The sequence below is a fragment of the Pinus tabuliformis genome, chromosome J (genome assembly GCF_031772625.1).
Source record: "Pinus tabuliformis cultivar Carrire ecotype Pingquan chromosome J, CPIR1, whole genome shotgun sequence".
NCBI classification, from domain to species: Eukaryota; Viridiplantae; Streptophyta; class Pinopsida; order Pinales; family Pinaceae; genus Pinus; species Pinus tabuliformis.
The window spans coordinates 1,020,781,567-1,020,808,520 of record NC_142295.1 but is presented as its reverse complement, the minus strand read 5'-3'; positions in this window follow the sequence as shown (position 1 = coordinate 1,020,808,520).

Here is a 26,954-nt window from a genome sequence, read left to right as displayed (position 1 = left end):
AAAAAAATAGATAACTTATACAGAATGTCTACAAGGGCCTAGGCCACTTGACAAGTCTCACTTCCAAAAAGGAGATTAAAAATACCAATAATTTACCGACAAGTAAATTACCAGGCTCTCGGCTAGAAATACATAACTACAGCACTGTAGCCCAGAGAGCAACCTGAATAGCAGGTCTACGAAGAAGCTTCTTAAGGGTTTAGTGAAGCCTTAGAAGACCCTTCCCCTCCGAGCAGCTGAATATAAAACAAACAATAGCATGAAGCGGAGCACTCAGAACTCTGTGAAAGCAAAGAGAAACCCTCATATGCCAAATGGGAAACACCTCGTACCATTGCTTACCCGGAAAGCTCCTGTACTAGTGACTGCCAGATTCCGCAAACCTCAAGGGATGGAAGCAGAGAGTTTCTCGCATTCGAACCCGTCAAACCCTGAGAACAGGGGAAAAGAAAATGATTAGTATCATGGAACCTTGTGTCAAAGAGAAATAAGGATAAGAAGAAAATAAAACATCAGATTTAAGAGAACTATACCACCGAGATTGAATTGGGAGAAGTCAACCGCTTACCATTAAAAGAGTAGCTCCAGCTTTCATGGCTGGCCCATAAGAAAGAGTTCTTGCTACTTCCGAAGAATTAGACAAAGGTGGGAGGAGTAAAGCTTGAACAGGCGCCAAGTGTTGGGAAAACGAATGAGCCAAATTCCAGCAAGCTTGAATGAGTAAATCCACTAAACAGATCATACCCCTTGGATCAAAGAGCTGAGTGCACCACCGTTGATGGAAGAGAAAATCCTGAGGCATCCAACTAAGGAGGGCAGCCTGCTCGTGCCATGAAGCCATGGCAGAGCCGGAGTGAACTGGCACGAAGCCATGGCAGAGCCAGAGTGAATGTTAAAAAAAATGCAAACGAATAGTCGAGAGATAGTTAAGCCTTAGTTAAAATTAAATTCATTACATCAGTGAGTTCAGGTGCAGTACACATGGATAAGTCTGCCAAGAACTAATCAGCTTGTTATAGGGCATTAAATGATTGGTTGGCTGCATACTCTATAATAAAATAACATAATAAAAAAACACACTGTTATTATTTTTAATTTATCTAGCGACCGCGCGCATGTTATTTTGTTATAGAGTATGCAGCTAACTAGGCATTTAATGCCCTATGGCAGACTGGTTAGCTCTTGCCGATAAGTGTTTTTTATAGCAAAGATTATGTATTAAAATATCAAGGTAAAGATTGCATAGTAAAATTTGAACTTTGACCAGAACCCAAGTAATATCAATGTAAAGATTGCACAGTAAGATTTGAACTTCGACGAGAACCCAAGTAATATCAAGGTAAAGATTGCACAGTAAGATTTGAACTTCGACCAGAACCCAAGTAATAAATTTGCCGGAATAGTAGTTTAATTTTCCAAGTAAAGTTTCACTAGTTTCATTTGTTTTTATTTTTTTATTGTTATATTTAATCCAGATTTTATTGATTAATGTTTAATATGGAGGTATGACAATTTGGAATTTAATACACAATATAAATATATGATATTTTTAACAATAGGTGATAATTTTATGTTAAAAATGGAAAATGTAATAAATTTGATATAATGAAAAGAATATAAAATATTTCACTAGTAAAAATAACCAATATGTTTTAAATAAGATATTTTACTAATACATCTAGTATTAGAAAAATAAAAAACAATTAAATGGGAAAAAACTAAGGAGTTAACTCCTGGGACGCTTTGATTGTGCAGAAATTAGTTATCAAACGTGCGATTTCAATAAATTGCCGTTGGATTTTGACCTGAAAAACCCACCGGAAAAGCTTCTAAAAAGTCTATTTAAAGACAACTCCAAAAACTACAATAATTTCATTATAATTTTATTTAATAAAATATTAAAATTCACTAAATTAATATCATGCAATATAAAGATCTAGTGGAAGAACTCTCTTAAATTTTGAAAGAAAACTACAGTAATTTCATTATGATCTTATTTATTAAAATAATAAATTTTAGTAAAATAATAATGTGCAACAATCTAGTGGGAAAACCCTTTTCAATTTTAGAAAAGTTTTTAAAGCATTAAATTAAATTTTACAATTATGATAAAAATATATTTGTAATAAAGAAAATATAATATATAAAAATAAAAAAGCTATAAAAAAATTTAAGCTATAAGATACATTGAATAAATTAAGATATCAATAGTTATAATAATGAATATATTACCTTATTGAAACAGGTTCCAACAAAATTCAGGAATATTAAAATTGTACATATCCTAACAAAAAAATGCATGGCAGAATCATCGTAACGTTTCTGGTCGTCTTGGGGAAGACCACAATCCTTACAATGTCAAATTTGTTGGTAATTCTTTATATTACCAACAAATACCTACTCACATATCTCTATATATATAAAATTAAAGTTTGTTACCATTGCTCCAAATTCCAACGGATCAGTTAGATATGTCACTGTATAAAATTAGAAGTTTGTTACATTAATACTTTCCTCCAAATTTATGTGAATTTGTTAGTGGCAGGTCCGATTTTTTTGGGTTTCAGTATTAACAATATTTTAGTGTCGAGTGGAATTATAATAGGGGCTTGTTCGGGAAGAAATTTCATAGAAAATTATATAATATTATAATGAGTTATTTTTATTTATTTTAATGGTAAATTTTGAAAATGTTTTAGAATTGGATGGAACTTTGATATCAATTTAGTTCATATTCTAAAAAAAATTAAAATTTCTAATTGAATTCAATTAGATTTTAAAAATTTATAACTCAAATCAATATTTTAGTCTCGAGTGGAATTATAATAGGGGCTTGTTCACGAAGAATTTTCATAGAATATTATATAATATTATAATGAGTTATTTTTATTTATTTTAATGGTAAATTTTGAAAATTTTTTAGAATTGGATGAAACTTTGATATCAATTCGGTTCATATTCTAAAAAAAAATAAAATTTCTAATTGAATTCAATTAGATTTTAAAAATTTATAACTCAAATCAATTGAATAATTATAATATTAAAATTATTCGATTAATCCTACAATAATTTCATAATTTCCAAAGAAACAAAATTTAGTTATCAAATTTTATCTAGTGGAAAGAAAATGTTTCGCTAATATGTTATTGAATTTTGTATAGAAGGAAAGTAGCATGTCTTACAAAATACAATTCCAAATTTGAAGGAATTGATTATCCAAATAATAAATTAGATATTGTGAATAAATAATTATAACATGAAAACTATTTTATTAGTCTCACTATATTAAATATACAAAATTTAGTTATAAAATTTTATTTGAATGGAAAGAAAATGCTTTACTATAATTATTGAATTTTAAATAGATGGAAAGCAGCATGTCTTACACCAATACAATTCCAAATTTGAAAGAATTTATTATTCAAATAATAAATTAGATATTATTTTGAATTGAATAAATTAAATTCAATATAGATGGAAAGCAACATGTCTTACACCAATACAATTCCAAATTTGAAAGAATTTGTTATTCAAATAACAAATTAGATATTATTTTGAATGGAATAAATTACAATTAATTGCAATTACAATTACAATTAATTGGTTGATTACCTGGGATTATCTGGGTTTCTTTGATTTAATATACAATTATTTTCAATACTATCCATCATTTTTCATGAATTTCTGTTGACAAAGAAAATGCTTGGAAGTTTCCAAAGTAAAATATGTTTATTCGGAAGGGGCCATACCAATTTGGTGGGGGTGATCATAGCTTTGCAAGTAATTATCCGCTACAGCGACGCATAACAGGCGGGTGTCACCAGTTAGATGGGACATATTATAGATATCTCTTCTACACAGTGTATCTCATGGATTTGTTTAAAAAAGGTATGGCGTGGGTAAACTGATGCCAATTGCAGCAATGATAGGCTTTGTTTAAAAAAGTATGCCCTAAAACTGATGGAAAGAGTCGCACAGAGATTCAAATTAAGAGAATGGACGCTAATTGCAGCATTCCTAGAGCCTTCAGTTCATTATCGAATTCTGCTTCAATAAATGGATTGCGAACAATGAGTAGTAGATGAAGGCGATAGTGAGCGAAATGTGTATCACGTCTGCCGACACACACAGATTGGAATCGCCATTACAGACTACAAGGGGCTTCGCGAACCATTTCCGCCTGAGCCACGACCGCGTTGATAATCTGGAGGCGATAATCCCCTGTCCTTATGATAATTCGCGTAATGGGTCAGATAAGTCGCATATTGAAGCGGGATAAGCCGCATATTTAAAGCGAGATAATCGCATATCATTTGATAATCAGCGTATACCATGCAAATAACTCGCATATCGCATAATAATTTACAAATGCGCCTCACCTGATTAGCATTTCGTGTATTTTGCTTATAGAATATCGCGATTAGCCAGTGTTATGCGATTTATGTCGTTTAGATACGCGGTTATATAAGTCAAATATGCTTCTTATCAAGCTCATATACCATTTTTCTCCGCGGAATATGACAAATACGCGAGTTATCTTCTTCGGGTATCCAAATTATCTAGGCGTAATATACCACTTATCTACGCAATTTATGAGTTATATCCTCGCATTATATGAGTTATCTACACAATTCGCAGATCCGACATGTGACTTATCAACGGTAACATGGTTTCTTAGGTATGCGAAATATCTTTGTCGACCCGGTTTGGCTTGTTCAGTCCCGGTTTGGCTGGTCAGCTTTAGATGTGCGAGGAAGATTGGAGAAAATGCAAAGATTCAGAAAGGCTATTGTCATTCCCAAAATTTGAATAATGATGGGCGCATCAGGGCCAAGTTTAGGGATCAAACGCTGCGTATCTCCTTGCCTTTGCGTCACATCTCCGAACAACAGAAGCAGGAGGTGATTCCTGCCACAGTCAAAACAAGATTCAATTCAGGAACAATCTAGGGCGTTAAAGCGCAAGGCGTCCGGAGGCGATTAGACAAAATGATGAAAATGCAAAAGGAATTGGTGGAAGGGAGAAAAACAGAAGCGGCGGCTAAGCTTGGCCAAGACTCTTCTCCTGGGGAAACACCAATATCGAAAGACGCGCTGGCAGGCAGTATGTCCAAACGCTGGTGCTTGAGAGGAATCTCAATTTATAGAATCGAAATCCAAGCAAGCCGAGGAAGGAGAAGCGGATGATGCAGAAGAAGAAACCGCTGAAAACAACGAAGATCCAGACAAACAATTTCAAATTTTCCTTTCACAGCATCGACTGTGGTCGTTTGTACCTCTTTCCAACTCAAATTTGGAAAGCTTGATATATATATATTAGTCTCGGAAAGTAAAGAACGTTTAGTTCAGCGTTATGTGCGTGGCATTAGGAGGATGCTTTTCAACTCGATTTTTATCTCTGCCCTTGACAGAACAAGAGCAATATTCATGTCTCTGCTAATAAACTTTAACCACTCTAGTGTCGCTTAATATTTTAATATAAAAAAGAATTAAGACATGGCATTGGAGGAAGTGGTTTGAAAAATTTAATGTGACGGTCACCACTCGAGCACGATCAGATTTAAAAGGAGTTATTCTTTACTGTTCTGAATCTTACTGTGTTAATTTAACCGCGTTTCAACTTCACAGATGAATTTAGGGTAAAGAGGTGTGAAATTTTAAAACTCTATACATTGTATAATTAAACTTAAGTTAAAAATGGAAAACAAAAAATTATAGAGTTTCTATGTCTTGTTATTTGAATTTATATTTAAATGACTTTTTCTCTAATCAGTTCATCAAAGTTCAAATTATTATTTGATGTTATATTTTAATTCAAGGAATTTAGAATCATAATTTTATTGCATATTTAAACTATTGTTTAAATTAGGTTTAAATTAAAAATTTACAAAATATTATTTAATATTATTGTGTTATTTATCATAAATTATTTATAAAAATTTAATTAATAAAAATTAGATTTACTTAAAAAAGGATTAATTAATGAAAATTAGATTTACTTTAAAAAACTGTGTAGTTAATTAAGGTAAACATTATTAGATTGTTAGAATATGGTTTATCCAAAGTCAATTATGGTTAGCAATAATGGTCAACTATGATAAACCATGATCAAGGGCAATGGTCAACCAAGACCACTATGGTTATAATGGCTAAACATAGTCAACCATGGTAAGCCATGATCAACCATGGTCAGATATAATCAACCATGATCAATGGTAATGGTCAATCAAAATCTCTAGGGTTAGAATCATCTAACTTGGTTAACCATGATCAACCACCCTAAACCAACATCAAGCATGGTCAACCATGGTCAATTAACCGTAATGGTCAATGGACATCAACTTGGTCACCCATGATCAACCATGCTAGCATATTGCGGTCAACCAAGACTTGTATGGTTGAATATGGTATGGGATAATGGTAAATCAACATATCTATGGTCAACCACAATGATCATTCAACATATCTATGGTTAGCATGGTGCAACATGGTTAATCAACATCTCTATGGTTGAAGATGGTAAATCAAGGTCTTTATGGTCAACCATGATTAACCATGGCCCATTGTGATTAACCTTGATGAACAATAATGGTCAATCAATATATCTATTGTTAGGCTAGTTTAGCATGGTCAACAAATGTCTATAAAGTTGAACAATGTCAACCATAATGATAAGGAAATGTCTCTTTGGTCAGTCATGATCAACCATGGTCAGCCATGATCAACCATGGTCAACGACAATCAAGCCATGGTTGGTGCTCAACCACGATCAAGCCATGATTGAATATCATCAAATGATCTTTAATCAAATGAGTGTTTTTTTTTTTTTTTTTTAACCCAATATGGCTTTCATTTAATATAAGGATGTCTCAAAAAAGTTTCAATTTACTAATTAGCAATGTAAATAGGTAAATGTAATTACTCAATTTAGAGATGAAAATAATATATATATATATATATATATATATATATATATATATATATATATATATATAACTTTTATTTTTACTTTTAAATAGTTTCATAATTTCATAATTTACTTATTACTTTTAATTTAACACTATTTTTTTAATTTAAAATAAATATTTATTATAATATTTTTATTACTAGTTGGTATAATATTTTAAGTTGTTTTTGGGCCTGGAGTTGTTTTGGGGCTCGTCTTCCTTAGAAGTAAGGAAACGAGTTAACATCCCAAGACCCAGAGGCATCTCGCAGGAGTGAAAGCCTACCCCCTTACGAACCACCAACTCTTATTCCAGAACCACCAACTCTTATTCCACATGAGGTGGTTTTCCTTGAATAGTTGTGATGAGTCGATTATTCGACATGCCCTGATTTGCCTACCCCCTTACGAACCACCAACTCGTTATTCCACATGAGGTGGTTTTCCTTGAATAGCTGTGATGAGTCGATTATTCCACATGGCCTGATTTTCCTTGAATATCGATGATGAGTCGAGTTATTCTAGGTGCCTTGGTTTTCCTTAAATAATGGTGATGAGTCAGGGTGCCCTGGTTTTCCTTAAATAATGGTGATGAGTCACTTCCCTTGGTTTTCCTCAAATAATGGTGATGAGTCAGGGTGCAAGAAGAGATGGTTGTCTTCACCAGGTTATGATAGGTTTTCCCACCGTGTGAAAAAAATATATCTTAAGTTGTTTAATTCATTTTTATTTCTAAATTCAAGTGGTAAATTTTTACTTTTCTTTATAAATTAGAATGTAGTAAATTTTTATCCTTTTTATTATAAAAATGCATACGCAGTAATTATTTTGAACTTTTAAAACTAATTTATAATCTATTTTGATCATATATTTATCAATGATTTCGAAGGATTCAATATACTCCACTTCCTTTAAAATTTACTTATTATAAATTCAAAACCGATATCAGTGTATACCTTTCAAATACCTTGACTTTATTGAGAGTGAAATGGTACAATAATGGAGATCCTATTAACTCTTATTGTTTATAGAGTGAGTAATAGCTCTTAAGTAATAAGGTTACACATTCCTTATCTAGTCTATGTGAGTTACTAAATCCACAACATATCGTGGCATCTAACCACATAGTAAAAATGTCTTACTCTTTTTAAATTGGGATATGGTAGGAGTGCTAGTAGATGAGAACAAAAGAATTTCACCTTTCTTGATAGTACTCAATGTACCTCCATACAATCATGTCACTATGTGGATATAACGATATAGTGATAATAAATTTTGACAATTCTTTCCTACTTCTATGATCCTAGAGATGTCGAAACACAGTGAACAAGCATAGGAAATTCCTATAGTGGTTCCCATGCATTAATGGTTTTTCCTGCATGGATTTCCCTTTGGCCTATGAAGTTAACAACCTTTTGGAAATCCTTTTGTTGCTGGGGGCATTAAATAGTAATAGGTTTACATTGGTATGAGAGAAAACACCTCTAGCCAAATCACTTTTGGGTGGAGGAGCTATCCCACCCCAAGCATCATTCAACTCACCTTTCTTGGAAACACTTTCTTTGTTTGATTTTTCTATGTTAATGAACGATCCCATTAAGCATAACCCAACATGGCCATGTGTCCCACATAAAATGCCAATAGACATTCCTAAGCTCGATACTAATCCCGAAGAAGATTGTGAAACCCATATACCACTTATAACTTATGGTGCTCATCCAACTCATTCATGTATGGTAGCATAAGGTTTCGCTTATTCTGGTGGACTCTTACCAAAGATGCTTCCAAATGGTACATTGACTTTAAGTGCAACACTTATGATAATTTCACGTCTTTAGCATAGGATTTTGTCAATCACTTTCAATTCCATGTTAGGTAAGAGATTAGAGGAAAGATTCTCACCAACTTCTATCAAGATAACTCCACTCACATTTATTATAATATTCATGATCATAGAACAAGATGAAGTCTCTTTGGAACCAAGTTCCTTAATGAATTCTTGCATGAGTGGTTCATACAGTCCTTCATGCCTAGGATTATTGAAGATGTAGCCATGGTAGGAGCCCAAATTGAGGAGTAATGCATCATACCATGCCCATAAGCTTGACTTGATATATTCTCAAGTAGGTACCTTATATGAGATCATTCCTAATGCTCCTCATCATCGACTGATCCTGTGAATGACAAACCAAGAACCCATGCCTATCGTGTAGTGGGGTACATCTCTTCTCAAAGCATTGGTGAGCCAGCCTTTCAAATGGTTCAAATGAGTATATAGTCTAGTACCCTAGCTAGAAAGCCTCATACTCAAACTCCTAATTCTCTTGTACCCACCTTTGTGGTCAAGTCAATTGAGTCCACATCAACAACAAACCTTTACAAATTAGGAGGTAAAAGGAAAGAGAATAAATCTAAACCTTTGAATGAGGAACAAGGAGCATCACAAACCCAAGATAATGTTGCAGGTGTCTCAAAAGAGAATAAGAGGAAAAATTATTTTCCTTGTAAGGTTTTGGGAAAGACCATCTCACACATTAGTGCCTATCTATAGATGAGATTCATCGACACTTCTTTCATCAATGTGTTTCTCGTCAAATTGTTAATATGACAAGTCCTTTTGAAGCCTAGTATCAACACATGGTTATTAACCCTCCACCATTTCACCAAGTGCGAAGTGGGGAAGACACTTCCAATAATTCTCATATGACTCTGATAGATCCACTAATCCATGCATCAATCCTTCTCTTGAGGACAATAGAATTTTTGGAGAAATGGCGGATGTTGATCACGAGTTGAGTCCTTCTCATGGCATTGAACTTAATTCTCGCTCCTTTTATATGATTCAAATGGGCCCATATATCCCTAGATAATTCCTTTCTTGAGGATATAAGTATGTTTGGTGAAATGGTTCTTGTTGAACCTAAGTTGAGTTCTTACCATTATGTCTAACTTGATACTTATTCCAATGCATATGATTCTAATGAGTCCACTAATCCTTGGATACTTTCCTCGTATGTTTGGTAAAATGGGCCCTACCAAATTTGAACCGATATATTCCCATGATGTTGAAATTGACCTTTACTCTTCACCCTACTAGGATGCTAATCATTCTTGTTCATGTGACTTCATTGATACTATGATGCACTTTGATGAAATCCTCATGGAAGATATGATGATATCTAATCAACCTAGGGAAGAATCACCTCATCCTTTGTCCTTTCTCCGTTGTTCGAAGCACTTGAATGATGACTTTCACTTCCTCATTTCTTCATGAAATGTCTATTGGATGAAATATCCCGACAAAACTCATGATGCACCTTTTGAAAGAAATCTGGAAAATGCTTCTCTTGATATTCCCATCAATGCTTCTATGATTCCAACCAATTTTCCTCCTTATGAGCTCAGTACTTACATCACCCTTTTCCCCATTATTTATGTAATTCTTCCTTCTTCCAATGAAATTATTATTGGTATTATCCCCATATTGTAGAAAAATTCCTCCACGCTCAGTGTATTTATCTAGGTTATTTGATGGAATGGATTTCTACAATCATTCCAATTATGAAAATCAAGGTTTTTCATGTCTATGTTGATTATAAGGATCTGTGTAAGAATAGGAAAGGTAATATCCATATTTTTCTCTACCATATGAATTTTACCTCACGTATCTCTCACTTGGGTAGCCAAAATTGTTCTTGTCATGAAGAAACACAACACTTGTCACATTTGTGTAGAATTCCACTTGTACAAAGTTCAATGATCCTGGCGGGAAAATTGTTGCAAAGCCCCTCGATAGGCTATCTCCTTAGAAACACCATGTCTAATCCTCTGGAAATGGTTCCGTATATATGCATTTAGTATAACTTTTAATATCTACACAAGATGTATATTTTCTACCTTTAGGAATTTATCAAGATTCTTTATTTTCAAACAATGTTTGACCTAATAAGATCTCCTATACTAACCTTCACTACTCTCTCTATTTTCTCTATGCGTATGCATGCCCCTTGTCCTTCAAGTGTGATTAAATTCCTATTGAATGTGAACTCCCAGGTATTCTTGTGTTATACTTGACCACATCAACCATTAACTATGATAAATCATACCCTACCAAACATACGTGGGATTCAACATTTAATTTTTTGTATGGATCCATATTGATGGACAATTATTTCAAATTTTTCCTTTCTTATCCTTTTCCTCCTATTATTCTTTCAAATTTGGAATTGTATTGGTGTAAGACATGTTGCTTTCCATCTATATAAAATTCAATAATTATAGTAAAGCATTTTCTTCCCATCCAAATAAAATTTTATAACTAAATTTTGTATATTTAATATAGTCAGAATAATAAAATAGTTTTCATATTATAATTATTTATTCACAGTATCTAATTTATTATTTGGATAATCAATTTTTTCAAATTTGGAATTGCATTTTGTAAGACATGTTGCTTTCCTTCTAATAAAAATTTAATAATGATCTTAGTGAAACATTTTCTTTCCACTAGATAAAATTTGATAACTAAATTTTGTTTCTTTGGAAATTATGAAATTATTGTAGGATTAATCGAATAATTTTAATATTATAATTATTCAATTGATTTGAGTTATAAATTTTTAAAATCTAATTGAATTCAATTAGAAATTTTAATTTTTTTTAGAATATGAACTGAAGTGATATCAAAGTTCCATCCAATTCTAAAACATTTTCAAAATTTACCATTAAAATAAATAAAAATAACTCATTATAATATTATATAGTTTCCTATGAAATTTCTTCCCGAACACGACCTATTATAATTCCACTCAAGACTAAAATATTGATTTGAGTTATAAATTTTTAAAATCTAATTGAATTCAATTAGAAATTTTAATCTTTTTAAGAATATGAACTGAAGTGATATCGAAGTTTCATCCAATTCTAAAACATTTTCAAAATTTACCATTAAAATAAATAAATATAACTCATTATAATATTATATAATTTTCTATGAAATTTCTTCCCGAACACGCCCCTATTATAATTCCACTATTGTTAATACCGAAAGCCAAAAAATTCGGACCTGCCACTAACAAATTCACATAAATTTGGGGGAAAGTACTAATGTAACAAACTTCTAATTTTATAGAGTGATATATCTAACTGAATGGTAACAAACTTTAATTTTATATATATAGAGATATGTGAGTAGGTATTTGTTGGTAATATAAAGAATTACCAACAAATTTGACATTGTAAGGATTGAGTTTTGGTCAAGTGGGTCTTCCCAAGATGACGAGGAGCATTACGATGATTATGCCATGCATTTTTTTGTTAGGATATGTACAATTTTAATATTCTTGAATTTTGTTGGAACCTGTTTCAATAAGGTAATATATTCATTATTTTAATTATTAATATCTTAATTTATTCAATGTATCTTATAGCTTAATTTTTTTTTATAGCTTTTTTATTTTTATATATTATATTTTCTTTATTATAAATATATTTTTATCATAATTGTAAAATTTAATTTAATGCTTTAAAACTTTTCTAAAATTGAAAAGGGTTTTCCCACTAGATTTTCATGTTGCACATTATTATTTTACTAAAATTTATTATTTTAATAAACAAGATCATAATGATTTTTTTTATTTTTATTATTTATTATTTTTATTTTATTTTTATTTTTTTATTATTTTATTTATTTATTTATTATTATTATTATTATTTTGGGCAAAGACTAATATCTATTAACTTAAAATAAAAATAAAAATATTTTTACAAGTAATCGAGGTCTCAGAAGATTCATGAGGCCTCTGTACACAGCAAGCACAGCAAGTTCGCCTCATAATGGAAGGATTCTGAGCATAGGTGCTACAAAAAACTACATAACAGAAGAACATGTCAGATAAGGACTAGTAGATAAGAAGATTGTGCATGAGAGCATAGAAGCGAGTAGCCATTGCGAGTCTGACTGTAAAAACATTGCCCCTGCCCTGGAACTAAGCAAAAACTTCAAGCTGATGGAATTGAGCCATGTGTGTTATCCATGAAACCTGGAAACCATCATCTGCTTGACAGACAAAAAGCAAAATGAACCAGAACAGTGTCACGTGGCCTTAGTCTTCCTTGCCCCCGCCAGAAGTCTTCTCTTCTGCTGGACGGTCACTAGCCAAACACAGAACTTCATTGACAGCCTTATCATCCTCAGGGATCGAAATTGGGTGATTAGAGTCATTCAGAGCTCCATCCCGCTCAGCAGGGAAATTTCCTACATGGGGCAGAGTAATTCTTAGGCTGTCAATATGGCCTAGCTGATCCACTGGAACTTTCTCCAGGCTACCCACGGTCAACTGCTGCTCGCTGCTATGAGAGGGTTCCGGAGTGATACAGGCCAGAGGATGGATCTGGTTTTCTTCTTCGGAGAGAATTATGGTGATATGGGTAGAGATCAGAGGTCTATTGAGGTTGCTCTGGAATTTAAAATGGGTGGTCTGAAAAGAACTGTTTGGGATAGGCCTACGAATAGGGCTAGAGGGTTGCACATTCGCCTGAGATGGAGGGAGATTAGCAGGTGAGTGATCATGGTTATCAGAGCTACTGGCAATAGGCCGAGAGCCATCACCGTAATTCCCTCTGGGTCTCTTCCTGCCACCTTGGAAGACCATATTGAGGAGCAAAAGAAGGGCTACGGAAACAACAGAAACAGCAGAGAGAGCAATTGGAAAACAAAATGCGTGATCCAAAGAAGGATGAGTGAGCTGCTTACCCCTGAGACGTGCCTGAAACCTGCGAGGCGCGCCTTTGAGAAAGAGGACCCTCTTACTTCCCGGAGCTTTCGAAGACCAGAACTCAGAGCCAGAATAATTGAAACACACCATAAGAGGGAAGAGCCGGGTGGTAATGAATATAACCATCCTTGCCATGCTTCGAACCAAGTAGACCATAAATGCACAGACATCATTGTCTTCGTCGTAATGCTGATCATCCATTTTACTTAAGGTGAAGGTCTGGGGAGTCTCGCTGCTCTGCAGCATGTAGTACGCGGTATTAACAGTTGGCATCAGAGCCATTTATGACAGTAGTATCACCCGCATCCGGGGAAGATCATAATGAAATTATTGTAGCTTTCTTTCAAAATTGAAGAGATTTCTTCCACTAGATCTTTATATTGCATGATATTAATTTAGTGAATTTTAATATTTTATTAAATAAAATTATAATGAAATTATTGTAGTTTTTTCCCATTTAATTGTTTTTATTGTTCTAATACTAGATGTACTAGTAAAAAAATTTATTTAAAACATATTTATTATTTTTAATAGTGAAATGTTTTATATTCTTTTCATTATATCAAATTTATTATATTTTCCATTTTTAACATAAAATATCACCTATTGTTAAAAGTACCATCTATTTATATTGTGTATTAAATTCAAAATTGTCATACCTCCATCTTAAACATTAGTCAATAAAAACTGGATTAAATATAACAATAAAAAAAAATAAAAACAAATGAAACCAGTGAAACTTTGCTTGGAAAATTAAACTACTATTCCGACAAATCTATTACTTGGGTTTTGGTCGGAGTTCAAATCTTATTGTTCAATCTTTACCCTGATATTTTAATACGACTATTGTACACATAATCCGTGCTATAAGGAACACTTATCCATGTGTACTGCACCTGTATTAAATACCCATAACTGACCGATGTGAAGAATTTAATTTTAACCAAGGCTTAACTATCTCTAGACTGTTCATTTGCATTTTTTTTAACATTCACTCCGGCTCTGCCATGGCTTTGTGGCACGAGCAAGCTGCCCCTTCTTAGCTAGACGCCTCGGGATTCTCTCTTCCATCAACAGTGGTGCGCTCAGCTCTTTGATCCAAGGGCTATGATCTGTTCAGCGGATTTACTCATTCAGGGTTGTTGGAATTTGGCTCATTCGTTTCCCCAACTCTTGGAGTGTGTTCAAGCTTTACTCCTCCCACCTCTGTCTAATTCTTCGGAAGCAGTAGGAAATCTTTCTCATGGGCCAGCCATGAAAGCTGGAGCTACTCTTTTAATGGTAAGCTATTGACTTCTCCCAATTCAATCAATGGTAAGCTGTTGACTTCTCCCAATTCAATCTCGGTGGTATAGTTCTCTTAAATCTGATGGTTTCTTTTTTTCTTATCCTTATTTCTCTTCGACAAAAGGTTCCATGATACTAATCACTTTCTTTTCCCCTGTTCTTAGGGTTTGACGGGTTTGAATGTGAGAAATTCTCTGCTGCCATCCCTTGAGGTTTGCAGAATCTGGCAGTCACTGGTACACAAGTTTTCTAGGTAAGCAATGGTCCGAGGTGTTTCCCATTTGGCATATGAGGGTTTCTCTTTTCTTTCATAGAGTTCTGAGTGCTCCGCTTCATGCTATTGTTTGTTTTATATTCGACTGCTCGAAGGGGAAGGCTCTTCTAAGGCCTCACTAAACCCTTACGAAGCTTCTTCGCAGACCTGCTACTCAAGTTGCTCTCTGGGCTACAGTGCTGTAGTTATGTATTTCTAGCCGAGAGCCTGGTAATTTCCTTGTCGGTAAATTATTGGTATTTTTAATCTCCTTTTTGGAAGTGAGACTTGTCAAGCGGCCTCGGCCCTTGTAGACATTCTGTATAAGTTATCTGTTTTTTTTCTAATGGACTTTGTATGGAAGTCGTGGACATTTTATAGCCTTAATCATCGTTATACTGTTAATTTATTTATGGTTTCTTGAAGTCATAATTGTTATCTTGTTTCCTTCTAGGAAAGTCTTATTCTGAATTTTACACACAGGTTGAATTCTCTATTATTTAAATTGACTTGTAAGCATTTCTCTGAATACTGTTTGAACGTTGCTATTCTTGATCTAGTAAGTGTAGAATATTATGATTTCCTTCTGCTGTAAACCTTGCGTATTGCTAAGTTTTTGAGATCGTTTTCACTTGTGATGATGCGTCTCTGTTTGAAGGTTATTTTGTTTTTATAGCTGATGAGTTTATAAGTTAAGAAATGGGTAGGGTTTACTGTTTTATGAACAGAGCTTCTGCTCTTTTATTTCCTCTTAATATTGCTCAGCTTTTACTAGCAAACTTTATAGGATTAAATCCTTGTCAGGATTTTGTTAGAGTTTCCTTCCCCAAACGCCACTCTTGCTTAAGCCCAGAGGTTTCTTCAGGGTTTCTCATTCGCAATCCAGGCTGTAACTTAATTTTCATTAGAAGAATAATATAACTTAGCTGAATTTGCTACATTTTCTGGGTTCACCAACCTATGGCTTAGTTCGTTCCTCACACGTTAAATCATTTCTTTTTCACTCTGACTCACACAAGTGTCCCATCTTGGAAAACTAAGGTTCACTTGTTCTGGTTTCTCTCGACTTACAGGTTAAGCCATTCAGCTTACCCCACCAGTCCGTAGCTACAAGTGGTGTTCAGATTAATATTATTTTTACTGTTTCTTCACTGTTACACAATAATTAGTACAATGGTTCCAATATAATTTAATCGTTACAGTTTTACTACTCACACTGTTCTTAAAAGCAAATAACATTACAATTTTATTCATTACAGATCAACCAGTAATATTGTTTTCATACCCTAGCCTACTATGACAATTTCAATTACTCTTACCAGTCTAGGGTTATCATTACCACTTCACTTATTCTATTTTTTCCTCTTAAAGAACTTGCAAACACATGTTCGAATTTTATAAAACTTGACTAAGTTTTCAGGTCAGCAGGTTTGATCCAGGAGTATTTTCACATACCTGTACTTTTCAAGAAAGATAAATAAGCTCCTGGGTTAAGTTTCACCTTCGTTGTCTGCTACCTTTTTCCACCCATCCATGAGATTCGTCCGGCAGGACCTCCTCTCCCCCGTGCTTGCTTGCGAGACCACTGTCTTCTGCAAGTCAGTGGCACACTTGTGCACATGCATAAACAATATTATTGTGAGTGGGTCCATTTCATTTTGGTATCATAGCTATGATAGGCTCCAAGAAGTTATAATATTTGAATTTTGGATGCCTTGGATGAAATATACTTGTGATCGTCAAGAATTTAATTCAACTGTTTCAATTGTATTAGGGCTTGATTAATTCATCAACATATATGTGTTGACATATGACAGACTACATTTAGGAATATGGGCTTTTGGCATTAAGAAACTAGTATATGACATTTTGAGAAAATGTGGAAAAGGAAAGAATGAATTATAGAAGCTCACGAAAAAGAATTAACAGTGGAGGAGTAAGAGAATCATTGAGATTTTGAACTAATTTCGTAGCAAACTTAGTAGATATCTTTGTGAAAAAAGAAAGAAAGGTAGGAACATGAGAAGGAAATGGTGCTAGTTGAGCAAAGGGGTAAAGAAAACAACTTGAGATTTTGAGACATGGTGTGTAGATATGTGTCAAAGAGTGTTGACACAAGCTCATCTTAACATTCCTCAAGTTGATGCCATCTACCTAATTGTTTCATAGATTATAAAAATGTGAGTAGTTTAACAAATAGAAGTTTAGGCATTGACCATTAGGTGGGAACACCCATAATATAACACCAACATAGGATAACTCTTAGAGTTGATCGGAGGAGAAAACTGAGATATAGGATAACTAACTCATAGTGATGCCTATGAAAGAAGAAAACTGACATATATGATAACTAACTCATAGTGATGCCTATTAGAGGAGAAAATTGACATAGGTTATGGCAAGAGTATGAGGGCTCTTTGATTATTTTAATTAGGTTCAATTATTTAATTCCTAAACTAGGATATGAAAATGTCATCATGATGACATGAAAAGGGGTTTTGACCCTTCTTCTATATCTACATGCTTCTATTTTAAAAAAATTAACCAACACTATAGTGGATTCTATTTTTGCTTCGATGACATGGATTGTGCTTTTATTACTATTTTTGGGTGGATGACATAGATTGTGCTTTTATTATTATTTTTAGTTGAAGGACATGGATTGTGCTTTTATTACTATTTTTACTTAGATGACATAGATTGTGCTTCTATTACTATTTTTGGTTTGGTTGGATGACATGGATTGTGCTTTTGTTGCTATGAAAAAAAACTAGAGTATTTTGGTTTGGTTTGATGACATGGATTGCGCTTTTGTTGTGTAGCTGTGAAAAAAGCTGGAGTATCTTTCCACATCTGAGAGATAATCCGAGCCGTCCGCTGCAAACAGAATTGGCATCATCAGTTGCAAACAGAATTGGCATCATCATTGAGATAACCAGCGCGGCAATCCTAGCCCTCCGCTCTTAGTAAAATTGGTTATATGTGATAGCAAAGTGCGAGAGATAAGTGGCGTTGCTTATCGAACATGTTATCTCAACTGTCAAGGAGGTTGATTACTTAAATAGTCTATTAAATTTATGGATTCATATTGGCATTGGCATTGGGTCTGTATATGAATGTGTTTTGGTCTCTGTTGTTATGTCTGTTTCTGTCATCTGCTTGGTGTGTCTGTCTGTCTGGTGTGCTTGTATTATCTGAGAGGTGGAGGCAGAGGCGTGCTTGTGTTCCCTGAGAGGCAAAAGGAAGAGGCATGTAGCGTAATCAATTATTGAATCAAGACAACTCTGCGCAGGGATCACAGTTAAATGTGCATCTGACTCGACGACAGGTAAATGAGGCATTCTGGTACTGGATCACTCTGATTATGGGTTGTGGATTGCAAAATAAATTAGCTGAATGATAGAGAAATCAATCTGCTTTCAGAAAAATCATTGGCATAGTTCCATTCCTGTAAATAAATTGATATGTTCAGTGTTGTTTGGTTTTTTAAATTAAATCCTCAACATCCTTGGCGAGAGGCGGCAGTATAGATCGCTACTTCGTGCATAAATGGAGAGAAACAGGGCCGGACAATATCATGGTTGGATCTAGGCGGTGACCATCGTCGAATAATGGCCACCGGGAGAGTTTTATTCCGCAGAGCTTGCGGTTTCTTGGTTTTTTAAATCAGATCCTCTGCATCCATGGTGAGGTGGTTTCTTGGTTTTTTAATTTAGAATGGATCCTCTGCATCCATTTTTCTTGGTTTTTAAAATTAAATCCTGAGCATCCATGGTGAAGGGCTTTCTTGGCTCTTTAAATTAGATCATCTGAATCCATGTTACAGAAAGCGAGAGAAATCGGGCATGCCTTTTGAATATGGCCGGCGTCGAAGCGTTTTTCTGGAGGAGAAATTCCTGAGAGCCTGCTCTGAAAAGATGGAGTTAACGGCGACCCTTACCTTAGCCGGTTTTGAAGGGCGTAATTACACCTTCGTATACGGTGCATAGCCCGATGCTTGCTCTATCATTGGCTTTTGTGTTCCGTTATCGAGCGATGGACTTACGCTGCAGGGTTGCTCGGTCACATCATTTGTTTTACGCATCGTCTCCCAATGCAGCAGCCATTCTCCCAGATTATTCCTGCTATGTAGACATTGAATCTAAGGGCTTCAGCAGCACCGCAACCCTTGAAAATATCATGTCTATCAATGTGGATTCATCCCTCGAAGGTAAGCACAACATTTTCTTGGCTGACTCTGTTTTAAAGTCATCGTCAAATGCATGTGTCATTAAGAGATTGTTCAGATTGCATTCGATTTCTTTTAAACGTGGGTAAGCTTCTCCGTTATCTTTCAATCTGTTTCGTAAATAATATAAGGGGTTGTTTCTGCATTAGCTATCTCAGGTTTTGCACTGAATTATTGATACAATCTGCATTAGCTATTCTAGATTAAGCATATTACATCCAAGGCCCCCAGAACGCTCTTCATTGATTTATTTTATCATTCGTGACTTGCTCTTTAGTGAGATATTTTACCAGTCGTAGTTGAAGCCTGAAATTTACCTATTATCCATAAATATGTATCGGTTATTTGGTTACCATTTTCATTCCTTGCCCGGGAGATCGAGAATGAGTAGGTTCAGGAGGTTGTTAAAATTGTAATTTTACGCCGCGTGGTGGTTTTCAGGAAAACCGCGGTTTCCCCGCACCACCCTTGGCGTTTGGCGGTTTCCGTAGCGGGGGTGCCGCCGCAATCAGGGCACGCCACGCGTCCCGTGTACGACGCCGAAACTGCCCTCTCCCCGGCCGCTAAAGGTCGTGCTGGTTGCGGAAGAGTGGTGTGCGAATTGCGTTGGATCGGGTCTGCAGGCTCAGATCTCCACGAAGCTGCGCGAACTTTAATGACCGGGCCCGACGAATGAGGTGGCGACACGTGGCACCGAAGTGACGTCAGCCGACCCCGCCCGTGTCAAAATGAAATTTTTTTTGTCGTTTTGTGGTTGACCGCCGTGGAGGAAAAGTAATGGTTTTTATGGGTTTTACGTGGAATTAGGTGGCGGCCCGTTTAATGTGGTTATGGGGCATTCGTCCTATCTTTTATATGTTTTTATATATGGTCATGTAAGCTAGCGTGTGTCAGTGGACCTGGTTGTAGTGTGTATTGTGCCTGCGCACGCAAAAAGGTTTTAATGTGTGAGTTTGGTGGCTGCGCTTGATTGTGCATGTAATTTTTTTTTTAATGCACAGCAGTGCGAAAGAAGCTAAAAAACAGGGAAAATAACACTGTGAAGTGTGCGCGGGTTGTTCACAGAGAACAGGGAAAACAATGTTGCATTATGCCTGCGAGCTGTAGTATTGTTCATGAAGAACAAAGGGTGTGCCTGAGCGGCAGTATAGTTCATGAAGAACAGATGGTGAAGAGCCTGCGTGCTGGAGTTTTTATGAAGAACAGAGAAGTTGTGCCTGCGCAAAAGTTGCATGAAGAACAGGCAAATGAATGCACAGAAGAAAGCACAGCAGTGCTGGAAACATAACAGAGGCAAACTGTTATGTATTGTTGACTATAAAGAAAACACAGGAATAGCTTGGAGCTGTTTTGTAACACCCACAGCAGTGGAAGACCAGAAGCGAGAGAGAGACAGAGTTTCTCCAGTGAATCCCTCTCTGTGTAGAGGATGAAATGTATATCCGTTTTTTTTTGTTATTTAAATCAATAGAAATGTGTTGTGACTGTGTAATGGACTGTGTTCTGAGTTAATTTTTTTTTAAAGAGGTTCTCTGCAAAAGATCTTGGACAGAGTGAACAGAGCATTGGCTCTGTGATGTTTGTTTGTGTGGTTTTGGTATTTTCCCATGTAAAAATACCCAACAGTGGTATCAAAGCTAGTCCAAGCTCTTTGAAGACTCAAAGAAGCTGAAGGAAGGTGTTGTTGCAGCAGTCAAACCTCTCCAGCAGTGTGAAGACTCAGCCAAAAGAGTTAAGGTATTTCTCAAAGCTTTCCTTTGTGTTACTGTTGAAGGAACAGTCAGTGATTTAAAAAAAACACAGTCAAGTATTTGAAGCCTAGTTAAGAATGGCGAGGTCAAAGAAGAAAGCCTCCAAGCCTGCTAAAAATGTGTCTCCCTCCTCTACTAAACTAGAAGGCAATTTATTTGAATACATTCTATTTGAAGCTCCAAAGTTTGATGGAAACTTTGATGTATGGGAAATAAAGATGAGGGCTTTCCTAATGTTTGAGGGGATTGAAGTCTGGGAGTAAGTGATTGATGACAACAAGATGGATAAAGAATCCATGGAGTATGATGCACAAGCAGCAAAGACTATCTTGAATGGACTCCCTAATTCAGTGAAGAGGAATCTAGGAAAATACACATCAGCAAAGGATATATGGGACAGACTGCATGATCTTCATGCAAAGGGAGCACTGACCATGACAATGAGTCAAGAAGAAACTTATGAACCCATCATAGAAGCTGAGAATGAAAAGCTTGACCTCATCAAGCTTCAAGTAAAAGAAAGGGATGAAGAGCTTGCCAAGCTTAAGAAGGAGCTTGACCAATGCAAGAAGAAACATCATGAAGAAGTCATATCCATGACAAATCAGCTGAATAGTGCAAAGAAGCAGGCAGATGTCTTGACAAGTGAACTTGAACAAAGACACAAGAGAGTGAATAAGCTTGTGGAAGAGATTGGACAGTACAAGGTAGAGGTCTCCTCCCTTAAGTCCGAACTACAAGAAGCCAAGAAGCAGGCACAAGGAGCTGAAAAGAAAATGAAGAGCAGTCAAGCAAAAGATGAAGAAATCTCCAAAATGAAGATAGATATTATCTCCTTCAAAATAGTAGCAGTTGAAGCTACTCGTAGCAAGGAAGAAACTGAGGGACAACTAGCAAAGAAAAATGATGAATGTGAAAAGTTAGAAGAAGAGATTGTCCTCCTCAGGAAGAAGGTTGGAGGGATGAACAAGATCATGAAGAGCTCTCAAGCTTTGGATGACATGCTTAGCTATCACAGATCTCCATTTGATAAATCAGGACTTGGGTATGTAGGTGAACCCTCAAACAAGGATGAGGATGCTTTAAGCAAAGGAGATGTGAAGAAGCCAGAAAGAAGTTGTGATGCTCCTAGTTCCAGCAAAGGCAAGGAGAAAAATGAAGGCTGCAATAGAAGAAATCCTCCTCCAAGTAGAAAACCAGCTCCAAGAAGAAATGTAGCTGATGTCAAGGAGGCAAGAGGCAATGGTGATCATCAAAGGATCTCAAGGCAGCAAGGCTTCAGAAGTGCATCAAGAAAACCTCCATCTCCCAGGTACCAAAGTTCATTTTATGGTTATTGTTATGCTTGTTCAAACTTTGGTCATATGGCAAAAGACTGTAGAGCATTTCATAAAGATAAATGTTGTGGTCTTCGACAACCTCCAAGAAACAATTTTAGAAGAAATCATGAAATGTTATTCATGAACAATGTTGAATGTTTCAAGTGTCATAACATTGGGCATATGGCACGTGACTGTAACTTAACATGGGCTCTTACACAAGCTAGACCCATGCAAAAGAAGAAAGTTACACAAGTATGGAGAAGGAAGGAAAGGCAATCTGAAAACCCCTTGAACTCCCCAGTGGATCAAAATTTGTTTTGAGAAGAGTCTGCCAAAAGAAGACAAGTACACATTAAAGGGGAGCTTGTAATTTTTGTTGCTGAACTGTATTAACAGTCACTCTTTGATGAAGACCTTTTATAAGGGAAAAATATGAAGTTAAATCTGCCATAAAAGCAGAGAAGAAAAAGGGGCAGCGCTCAAATGTGAAGTGCAACAGCACAATAAGAAAAGTATGCAAAGAAAGAAGACCCTCACAGCAGTGGGAAGACAGAACATAAAACAGCAGTTTTGAATTTTTTGTTATGGAGCACATGCATTGAAATGCATAGCAATGGAAGGTAGTTTCCTTCTATGTAATGTGAGAGAACATACTCACAGCAGAGTGAGTACAATACACAGTAGTAAAAAAATGTAATGTTTTTTCTTCATATGCAATGCAGCATGCAAAGAAACGCATAAAGAAAAAACAGGGACAGCAGATTTTTAATGCACATGGGTGAATGATAATGTGTGGCAGCAGAAAAATGAAAGGAACTGCACAACAGTGCATTGTGTAAAAAAAATGAATGAAGACTAAGATTGTGTGAAGCAAGGGTATAAAAAAGAAAAGGCAGCAGCCCGTGTTAATTTTTTTTGTGTGGAGAATGCAGCGCAAAACAGCGTGAGGATGATTTCTCTCTATGTGCAAGTAATGGAGAGTAAAGAGTTAGTGTATGGGCACACAGCAGTATGATGAAACAAAAGGCAGCCACAGTGCAAATTGCAGAGGCAACGCAACAGCAAATAAAAACCCAGGGATGACAGTCTATGGTTATGGGTATGGACAACAGTGAATATGAAAAATGCAGCAGCAAGAAGTTATGGACAGCAGCATGATGGCAAGAAGGAGAAGCACACAACAATGCAAATAAGAAAATGCAGCAGCATGAAGTTTTGTTGAAGAAATGAAAGGTAATGGACAGCAGCAGATGTAAAAGAAATTTTTTTCTTTACAGCAGTAAATGTAAGTATAGTGAATGTGTTGTTCATTGAATTGAAATGCAACATATGCAACAGCAGTGAATGTAAGAAATATTTACACACAGCAGTGTAAATTTGTAAGTTGGGACAGTGTAATTGTTCCAGAAAAGACAGAGTATTTTGTCTTTGAAAAGTGCACAAGCAGTGCAAGTGTAGACACAGCAGTGTGGGGTAGACGCAGTAAAGAAGATGGCACAACAGTGCAGTAGAGAATATGCAGCAGCATAAAAGAACAATGTAATGAGTTTTCACACACAACAGTGCAATGATTGTTTGTTTTTGAAACTGCATGTAAAGCAGTGTATGTTTGTAATCCCTCTGTTAATGAGGAAGGTGCTTTTCAGCACAGTCATTTGGTGAAACCCTCTGTTAAAGAGGAAGGTGCTTCTCAGCACAGTGTCATGGTAAATCCCTCTGTCAAGAGGAAGATGCTTTTTAGCATACACATGGTAAATCCCTCTATCAAGAGGATGATGCTTTTCAGCATAGTCACAGGTGAATCCCTCTGTCATGAGGAAGGTGCTCTTCAGAACATTGTTATGGTGAATCCCTCTATCATGAGGAAGGTGCTCTTAAGCACAGTTTCAAGTTAATCCCTCTATTAAGAGGAAGACAACTTTGTTTGTTTGTGAACTGCATCAGAAGCAGTTGGTGAATCCCTCTATGTGAGGAAGATATCTTTGTAACAGCAGTACTGAAGAATCCCTCTATGAGAGGAAGTGTTTGGGAATGACCGAACGCGCGGCTGTTAAAATTAAAGGGGAGTGTTAAAATTGTAATTTTATGCCGCGTGGTGGTTTTCAGGAAAACCGCGGTTTCCCCGCACCACCCTTGGTGTTTGGCGGTTTCTGTAGCGGGGGTGCCACCGCAATCAGGGTGCGCCACGCGTCCCGTGTACGACGCCGAAACCGCCCTCTCCCCGGCCGCTAAAGGTCGTGCTGGTTGCGGAAGAGTGGTGTGCGAATTGCGTTGGATCGGGTCTGCAGGCTCAGATCTCCGCGAAGCTGCGCGGACTTTAATGACCAGGCCCGACGAATGAGGTGGCGACACGTGGCACCGAAGTGACGTCAGCCGACCCCGCCCGCGTCAAAATGAAATTTTTTTTGTTGTTTTGTTGTTGACCGCCGTGGAGGAAAAGTAATGGTTTTTATGGGTTTTACGTGGAATTAGGTGGCGGCCCGTTTAATGTGGTTATGGGGCATTCGTCCTATTTTTTATATGTTTTTATATATGGTCATGTAAGCTAGCGTGTGTCAGTGGACCTGGTTGTAGTGTGTATTGTGCCTGCGCACGCAAAAAGGTTTTAATGTGTGAGTGTGGTGGCTGCGCTTGATTGTGCATGTAAATTTTTTTTAATGCACAGCAGTGCGAAAGAAGCTGAAAAACAGGGAAAATAACACTGTGAAGTGTGCGCGGGTTGTTCACAGAGAACAGGGAAAACAATGTTGCATTGTGCCTGCGAGCTGTAGTATTGTTCATGAAGAACAAAGGGTGTGCCTGAGCGGCAGTATAGTTCATGAAGAACAGATGGTGAAGAGCCTGCGCGCTGGAGTTTTTATGAAGAACAGAGAAGTTGTGCCTGTGCAAAAGTTGCATGAAGAACAGGCAAATGAATGCACAGAAGAAAGCACAGCAGTGCTGGAAACATAACAGAGGCAAACTGTTATGTATTGTTGACTATAAAGAAAACACAGGAATAGCTTGGAGCTGTTTTGTAACACCCACAGCAGTGGAAGACCAGAAGCGAGAGAGAGACAGAGTTTCTCCAGTGAATCCCTCTCTGTGTAGAGGATGAAATGTATATCCGTTTTTTTTTTTATTTAAATCAATAGAAATGTGTTGTGACTGTGTAATGGACTGTGTTCTGAGTTAAATTTTTTTTAAAGAGGTTCTCTGCAAAAGATCCTGGACAGAGTGAACAGAGCATTGGCTCTGTGATGTTTGTTTGTGTGGTTTTGGTATTTTCCCATGTAAAAATACCCAACAGAGGTGGGGTTGGATTCTGGAGGGTATCCCTTCCAGATGTTCAGGAATCGATTAGTCAAACTTCACCGGTCCTGCTGCCTATTCTCTCGCTCTCTAACTATAACATAGATACCTCTGCTTGTATGTCTCGAGGTGCCCTTCGATATCACTCAGATTGAATTTCTGGTTTTATATTTGGATTCAATATATTTGGTTTACATTGAATTTCTCGGTTATGTTGGACTTGTGATTTAATGGGTCGAGCTTTCTCTATAGGCATATGTGGACCATATGGATTTTATTTGGGTTACCCCTTTATCCTCTCCATTTGTCCCCAAGACACCCCTCTCCATCTCCCCCTAAGACACCCTCCATATTGATGCCGAGGTTGCTGAGCTGTTGGGTCACCCCTTTATCCTCTCAAGCTCCCCGAGACACCCTCCATATTGATGCAGAGGCTGCTTAGTTGTTGGGTCACCCCTTTATCCTCTCCAGCTCCATATTGATGCAGAGGTTGCTCAGTTGTTGGGCTACCCCTTTATCCTCTCCAGCTCCCCAGACTCCCCACCCCTTTATCCTCTCCAGATCCCCCAGACTCTCTCCCTACCGATGTAGAGACTCAATATCTAATCCAATCTCACCCACGACCAAATTAGCTTGTACATATGAGATTACATAAAACCCCATAACTATTTTTTTATTCATAATTTGGTAAATTTGCTCAAGTACAGGGCTCTCTATATTTAATCGTTCTTAATTTGGCTGGCATAAAAAAAATAATAAAAGATTTGTTAGAGTCAAAATATGTACATAAAAAAGCATTTGATAATTTTGAATGATTAGGGATTGTTTGCCACCTTTCGCTTTGGAAACTTTCAACCAAGGCTTTCTGTGTGATTCTCTTTTTGTTGTCCCACCTCAAGTTGCAAGGGTGTGGGCAAATTTTGAAATGTTTCACTGCTTCCTATGAATCTGCCAATAATACTCCATTCGCTCCAAATAATCATTTCTATCAATTCAAATTATTTTAACATTATTCAACAAAGCTTTTCCTTCAATCCGTATTTTAAAGTTTTATTTATATTTTTTCATGCAATTATGTATAGTATTTATGGATAATTTTGT